Genomic DNA, 8,033 nt, shown 5'->3' on the forward strand with positions numbered 1-8,033 from the left:
GGAAGGAAGGGAGGGAGGGAGGGAGGGAGGGAGGGAGGGAGGGAGGGAGGGAGGGAGGAAGGAAGGAAGGAGGGAGGGAATGAGGAAAGGAAGAAGAAAGAAGGAAAAAAGGGAGGGAAGATGGGAAGGATGAAAAGGACGGAGGGAGGAAGGGAGGAAGAAGGAAGGAAGGAAGAGAGGGAAGGAGGGAGGAAGGGAGGGAAGGAAAACAAGCAAAAGAAAAAAGAAAAACTAGAAACAACCTAAATGCCCCTACAGCTGCACATGTCATATAAAATGAATCTTTGTACTATAATACTAAGTGAAAAAGCTAGTTTCAAAAGTCTTCCCACAGCACACACAATACTCTTTCATTGCAGTTTCAAACAACTGCAATGAAATCATCTAAGCATACATATGTGTGTGATAAAATTATTTTTCCTAAAAGCCAGAGAATGATAAAATCCAGGGCAGTACACACACGCCAGCCACTGACTGATGGGAGTTGGTGTATGAGTATCCCAGCTCTCTTGCCTTTTATGTAAATTAACTCTGAGGTGCGTGTCTATGCTGTCCTCACAAGTTCACTAGTGGGATAAAGCTCCACCTACCTATAGTAGCTTGCTTGATTACAAGCCCCTGATCGGCTGGCTCCCTACTCCCCTGGAGGTATTTTCTGGCATCACCTCTCAAATGACTTGCATATAGTCTGCTTTAGGGAAAAAACACAAACTAATCTCATTCTCATATCTCAGATCATAATGGTGACACTTTCAGCTTGACACACAGAACTCTAGAAATATCAATGGAAAAGCCAATTTTAAACTTATAAAGTAGAAACTCACTTAGGTACTTTCGCCAATAATTTAGTAATATATATCATCTAGATATTAGCTAGGGGTTCCTCATGCCCCAAGCGACTAAGGTGAAAGTGTCCCATCCTGCTCCCATTCAGTCCTTTGCCCTTCCCCACCCTACCCTCAAATTCCACTGCCCGTCACAGTCCTCAGCCCTCTTCACGATTTCTGCTTGTACTATATTCTCATAGACTCCTCTGCTGCCTGGCTCTCTGTTTTGCACAGCTGCTACTGAACCTTCTTAAAGCCACCCCCTGATTTTTTTTTTTTTTTTTTTTTGAGACAGAGTCTCACTTTGTTGCCCAGGCTAGAGTGAGTGCCGTGGCGTCAGCCTGGCTCACAGCAACCTCAATCTCCGGGGCTCAGCGATCCTCCTGCCTCAGCCTCCCGAGTAGCTGGGACTACAGGCATGCGCCATCATGCCCGGCTAATTTTTTGTATATATATTTTTAGTTGGTCAATTAATTTATTTCTATTTTTGGTAGAGACGGGGTCTCGCTCAGGCTGGTTTCGAACTCCTGACCTTGAGCAATCCGCCCGCCTCGGCCTCCCAAAGTGCTAGGATTACAGGCGTGAGCCACCGCGCCCGGCCTCCACCCCCTGATTTTTCCTCTAGTCTCTACTTCTCCCTCTTCCCTTCCAGGATCTCTCTAGGGGGCCTCGAAATTCTTCTCTCCACAGCTCCAACCTCAAACTTGTATATTCAAACCCATCAAGATGCTCCTTGAGAAAAAAAAATTGTAGGACTAGCTAGCAAAGTTATCTTCCTCTTACATCTAAAACTGTAGATAAATACCTACAGGAATCTTTCTTTCTTGAATGGGGAAAGGCTAGATCTTCAACAGCACCCACTCAAAAACTCTTTCTAAGCTATGGTTAGATGCAATGCGACATCGCTTGTCACCAGTCATGTGTTTGTTAACTTGGCATCAAGAACTAGGGAGGTGTAGTTTTATTTTTTTCAATGAGGCTCATCTGTGCAAAGCAATTTCAATTTTAGAGAGCATGTCTCCTCCCTCACTTTTTTTTTTTTTTTGGCATCACTTCTTCTGCTTGTATAGGTCTTCAAATCATGGCTGAGATAAAAAGCCTTGGTGCCTTTGTGTTGCTATAAAGGAATACCTGAGGCTGGGTAATTTATAAGGAAAAGAGGTTTATTTGGCTCATGGTTCTACAGGCTGGACAAGAAGTGTGGCATTGGCATCTTGCATCTGTGTCCCTTCATGGGAGAAGGCAAAACGAGCCAGTGTGTGCAGAGGTCATATGTTGAGACAGGAAAAAAATGGGTGGGGGCTTGCCAAGCTCTTTTAAACAACCAGGTCTCCCAGGAACTAATGGAGTGACAACTCACTCACCTCCCCCCCCAGGGAGGACCTTAATCTATTCATGAAGGATGGGCCCTCATGAACCAAACACCTCTCACTAGGCCCCACCTCCAACATTGGGGATCAAATCTCAATATGATATTTGGGGGGGGGGACAAACATCCAAACTATAGCATTCCACCCCTGGCCCCCTAAATCTCATGTCCTTCTCACACTGCAAAATATAATAATCATCCCTTCCCATAGTCTCCAAAAGTCTTAGCTTGTTCTAGCACCAACTTAAAAGTCTGAAGTCGAAAGTCTCATGAGACTCAAGGCAAGTTTTTTTCCAGCTATGAGCCTGTAAAATCAACAACAAGTTGTTCACTTCCAAGATACAATGGTGGTACAGGCATTGGCTAAATGTTCCCATTCCAAAAGGGAGAAATTGTCCAAAAGAAAGGGGTAAGAGGCCCCATGCAAGTCTGAAACCCTGTAGGGCAGCCATTAAATCTTAAAGCTCCAAAATAATTTTCTTTGATTACATGTCACGCATCCTGGGCACACTAATGTCAAGGGTGGACTCCCAAGGCCTTGAGAAGCCCCACCCTCATGGCTTTGCTGGGCCACGTGGCTGCTCTCATGGGTTGGAAACTAATGCCTCCAGCTTTTCCAGGCTGAGGTTGCATGCACATTGCTGGGGGCTCTATAATTCTGGGGTCTGGAGGGCTACAGCCCTGCTCTCATGGCTCTGCTAGTCAGTGCCCTGCTGGGGACTCTCTGTGGGGGTTCCAACTCCACATTTCTGCTCAGCATTGCCTAGTAGAGGCTCTCTATGGGGGCTCTGCCCATGTCTGGGCACCCAGGCTTTCCAATACATTCTCTGAAATCTAGGTGGAAGCTGTGAGCCTCCATCACTCTTGCATTCTAGGTGCCCGTGGACTTAGCACCATGTGGACACTGCCAAGTCTTACTGCTCGTGCCCTCCTCAGCAGTGGCCCGAGTGGTATCTAGGACCATTTGATCCATAGCTGGAGCTGAGCTTCCGGGCTGAGGGTAGCAGCATCCCAAGGTAGGGCAAGGCAATGACATCCAGGGCCTGTTCCCTGAAACCTTTCTGTCCTCCTAGGCCTCTGTGCCTGTGATGGTAGGGGCTGCCTCCAAGATTTCTGAAATGCCTTTTAGAGCCTTTTTCATACTGTCTTCACTATTAGTACCTTGCTCTCTTTTAGTCATGCCGATCTCTCTAGCAAGTGGTTGCTCTGAAGCACCCTTCGATTCCTCTCCTGAAAACACTCTTTCCTTCTCTACAATGTGGCCAGGCTGTGAATTTTCCAAAGTTTTACACTTTGTTCCTTTTTAATTATAAATTCCACATTTAAGCCATTCTTTGGCTGCCATATCTGATTGTAAGCTGTTAAAAGCAGCCAGGCCACATCTTGAGTGCTTTGCTGCTTAGAAATTTCTTCTGCCAGATACCCCAGTGATGAATAGGTCATCACTCTTAAGTGTGGTCTTCCACAAAGACCCAGGACATGAACATAATGCAGCCAACTTCTTTGCTATGGTGTAAGAAGGGTGAACTTTGCTCCAGTTCCTAGTAAGTTCCTTATTTCCATCTGAGACCTCATAGGCATGGCCTTTACTGTCTATATTTCTATCAGAATTTTGGTCAAAACCACTTAACCAATCTCTAAGAAGTTCCAAATTTTCCCTCATCTTCCTGTCTTCTTTAGAGCCCTCCAAACTTGTCCAACCTCTGCCTGTTACCCAGTTCCAAAGCCATTTCCAGATTTTTGGCTATCTTTATAGCAGGACCCCACTTTTTGGTTTCAATTTTCTGTCTTAGTCCATTTGTGTTTCTATAAAGGAATACCTGAGGCTGGATAATTTATAATGAAAAGAGGTTTTATTTGGCTCATGGTTCTGCAGGCTGTACAAGAAACATGGCAGCAGCATCTGCTTCTGCTGAGGGCCTCAGGAAGCTTCCACTCGTGGTGGAAGCTGAAGGGGAGCTGGTATGTGCAGAGATCACATGGCGAGACAGGAAGCCAGAGAGAGGGGAGGGAGGTGCCAGGCATTTTTTTTAACAACCAGTTCTTGGGGGAACTAATAGAGTTAAAAACTCACTCACCCCCCCCCTTCTCCAGGGAGGGCATTAAAGTATCTGTGAAGAATCTGCCCTCATGACCCAAACACTTCCCATTAGGCCCCACATCCAACATTGGGGATCAAATTTCATCATGAGATTTGGAGGGACCAGACATCCAAACTATAGCACTTGGCAGCTGAATAACACCCTGAACAAGGATCCCATGTTTAATTTACTAGCTCTGCCATACTTCGGTGGCTGACCTTAGGCAGGTTACTTAAGTTTTTTGAGCCTCAGTTTTCTTATCTGTAAATGGCTATACTCGCATATGCCTTGCAAGATTGATATAAGGATTAAAAGGGGGTAGGCACCTAATATAGCCCTGGTACAAAAAAGCCCAGCAGCAAATGCTAGTTACCTTCCCAAATAAACAGAAGTATAAGGGACACTCTGCAATATATCTGGCACGGCCCTGTCCAATAGAAATCTAATGTGAGCCACAGATGCAATTTTACATTTTCTAGAAGCCACACTTAAAAAGGGGTAAAAGAAATAGATAAAATCAATTTTAATAATATATTTTATTTAACCAATATATCCAAAAATTATCATCCCAACATGTAATCAATATCAAATTATTAATGTAGCCTGGTATGGTGGCAAGTGCCTGTAGTCCCAGCTACTCAGAAGGCTGAAATGGGAGGATAGCTTGAGCCCAGCAGTTTGAGGCCAGCCTGGGCAACATAGCAAGACCCTGCCTGTAAGAAAAAAATTATTGAGATAGTTTACATGCTTTTTCATACTAAGTCTTTGAAATCCAGTGTGAATTTTGCATATATAACATGTTTCCATTTGGACCAGCCACATTTCAAGGGCTCTATAGTCCCATGTGGCTAGTGGGACTGTTTGGGGGCAGTGCCATTCTAGCACTTCTCATGAGGTTGAATCTCTTTAGATTTTGAAATCTGGCCTTTTCTATTCTATCCCATTCTATTCTATTCTATGGCCCACTTCAAACTGTGGGAGGCGCTTGGCTTTAGTCCTGTTACTTTAATACCGCTAATTTATAGTTGTTTCACGCATCACATGACACAAGGGACAGATTATTCTAGAGCAGGAATCCCTAAATTCCTTGTGAGGAATGGCTATTTCTCTTTTCCTCAAAGCTTTCAAACCTTCAGAAAATTAGGTTAAGTGGAGGGATGGGCAAGGTGAAAACACTTGGAGCTGACAATAAGACCCCAGTGGCCTGGGGAATAGGCCCTCCTGGCTACACAACCCTCCCTGATGGAAATTATAGCAACTTAGAAACTATTGGTGGTTGTGATGGTTGGGGGTGAAAGTGAGGCCTGCACTTTGACAAATAGCTTCGATGGATGAAGGCTTTACTACACTTGCTGATGTAAGAGACGCCAAGTTTTCCATATAATAAGTGGCATCTGAGATGTCAGAGTCCACTGCAAATAATGGTTCACGCTCAGTTAATTATGGGACTAAGTAAATATTAATAGAAACTGATTAAGATCAAGTTTTGGACAAAAAGAGAAGAGCAGAGGATTCTGACAAGTCTCTGTATAATTAACCTTCATCTTTTGGGATAAAGGAGAACTGAATAAGGTCATTCCTGTTACCTATTCTTGATTCATATTTTTAGAACACATTCCCATCTAAGAACTCTATAAGGATTTTCTCAATGTCAAATCGAACCATGATATCACCCAGAGCACTCTGTAGTAGTTGTTGTGTTGATATTTTGCTCTATTTCCTTCCACACCTCTTTCTATGAAAAGGTTTATGTGTGAGGTCTTCATAGCTGAGCTCAAATTGAATACATAATTTGGTACCTTGATTTCATCCACTTATTATAATGTTTATATTTTTCATGTTCTCATGCAGATTTCATACGATGAGTCTTTAATGACAGTGTAATGATTCATTGTGTGTATGTGCTGATTTATTTAACAATTCTTAAGTATTGTCTCCTTTCTGGATATCTTATGATTTTATTCCATAACAGTTGGGCACAAGAAGCATTATCTTTATTTTTTTAAATCAAATTAAATCTGGGTTTGAATTCCCACACGCAGAGCTGGCAAAATACCCAACAGCAGCTATTATTGGGGGCTTGTCTCTATGTGTAGGTACAGGGAATCTGCAGAATGCCTGGTGTGAAAGTTAGAGTACTTTGGATTTTACATAACAACAATCCACTTAAGGTGGCCTGAACCATAAAAGAGATGTACTGGCCCGTGTAACTGGGAGTTCAAAGAAGGCTTCATGTTGGTTTGATTTAGTCACCTGACAATGTTATCAAGGACCCAGTTTCTTCCCATTTCTGCTCTTTCTGCAAAGGCAGCTTCACTCTGGCCACAAGATGGTTGCCTACTGGTACTATATGTTTCCTCGTGTGCACTCAGAGATGAGGAGGTACAAAGAGAGAAGGAGAAGAGAGATCGACAGAGATGCTTCCAGAAGCTTCCTCAGAATAGCAAGCAAGTTTCTTTTACAGAAGCCCTCAAGAAATGTCTCTTCCTTTTCCATTAATCTAATTTGGGTCATGTGTATATCCCTGAACCGATAGCCATGGCCAGCAATCAGAATTAAGCTCATTAGCTTTTAGATTGACCTATATATCTCATAACTATACCCAAAGTGGGTTATTTGCCCCTCAAAGCACAAATGCATTGCGTGGGGAAGTGAAAAAAAGTGGGAGTAGTTACCAATAGAAGAGGGAATGAGTTTTATAGAGATTATGAAAATGTCTTCTATATCTTCCAACTTGTGTCTTCAGCCCTAGAAACCAAAGTACCCTGCTATACATAAACAGCTAACAAAATCTCCAAGGCACAGCAGCCCAAAGCCCAGAGCCAAAGATTGTACTGTCTTTTAGGTTGGGAAAGAGAAGCTACTTCCTTTTTTTGCACCTCCAAGAGTAGCAAAAACAAAGCACAGACTTAATTTCTCAATTAATTATCCTGTCACACCACCCTTGTACTTAAAGTCTTTTCTGACCTCTTCTGGGGAAGAGAAAGGCTGAAAAACCTTCTTAATTAGAATTGAAAGGACCAGGATAAACAGACTTCAAGAGGGTTTGGGCCATCTAAAATAGTTTGTTGAAAAAAATCTAGAACCTAGATGCTTGGGAGAAAAGAGCTACTGTTTCAAATCATACACACATTTGATTAAAGATGTAAGTTTACTAAAGCTTTATCAAGTAACCTTCAATGCACTCATTCACTTGTTTTCCCAATCTTACTTGACACTCTTAAAATGAAAAGGCAGCTGGCGAATCTTGGAAGCAACCAAGATGTCCTTCAATAGGTGACTAGATAAACAAACATCAACAACAATGGAATCAACACAATCGAATATTATTTAGCCCTAAAAAGAAATGAGCTATCAAGCCATAAAAATACACTGAGGAACCATAAATGCATATTGCTAAGTGAAAGAAGCCAGTCTGAAAAAGCCCCATAGTGTATAATTCTAACTATATGACATTCTGGAAAAGGTAAAGTTTTGGAGACATTAAAAAAGATCAGTGGTTGCAGGGGTTGGAGGAGAGGGAAGGATGAATAGGTAGAGCACAGAGGATTCTTAGGGCAGTAAAACTATTCTGCATGATATGGCAATGATGGATACATGTCATTATACATTTGTCAAAACCCACAGAATGTACAACACCAAGCGTGAACCCCGATGTAAACTATGGACTTTGGATGAAAATGATGCCTTAATGTTGGCTCACTGATCATAATCCCCTGGTGGGGCATGTTGATGGTGGGGAAGGATGTGCATATC

The sequence above is a fragment of the Microcebus murinus genome, chromosome X (assembly GCF_040939455.1).
Source record: "Microcebus murinus isolate Inina chromosome X, M.murinus_Inina_mat1.0, whole genome shotgun sequence".
Taxonomy (NCBI): domain Eukaryota; kingdom Metazoa; phylum Chordata; class Mammalia; order Primates; family Cheirogaleidae; genus Microcebus; species Microcebus murinus.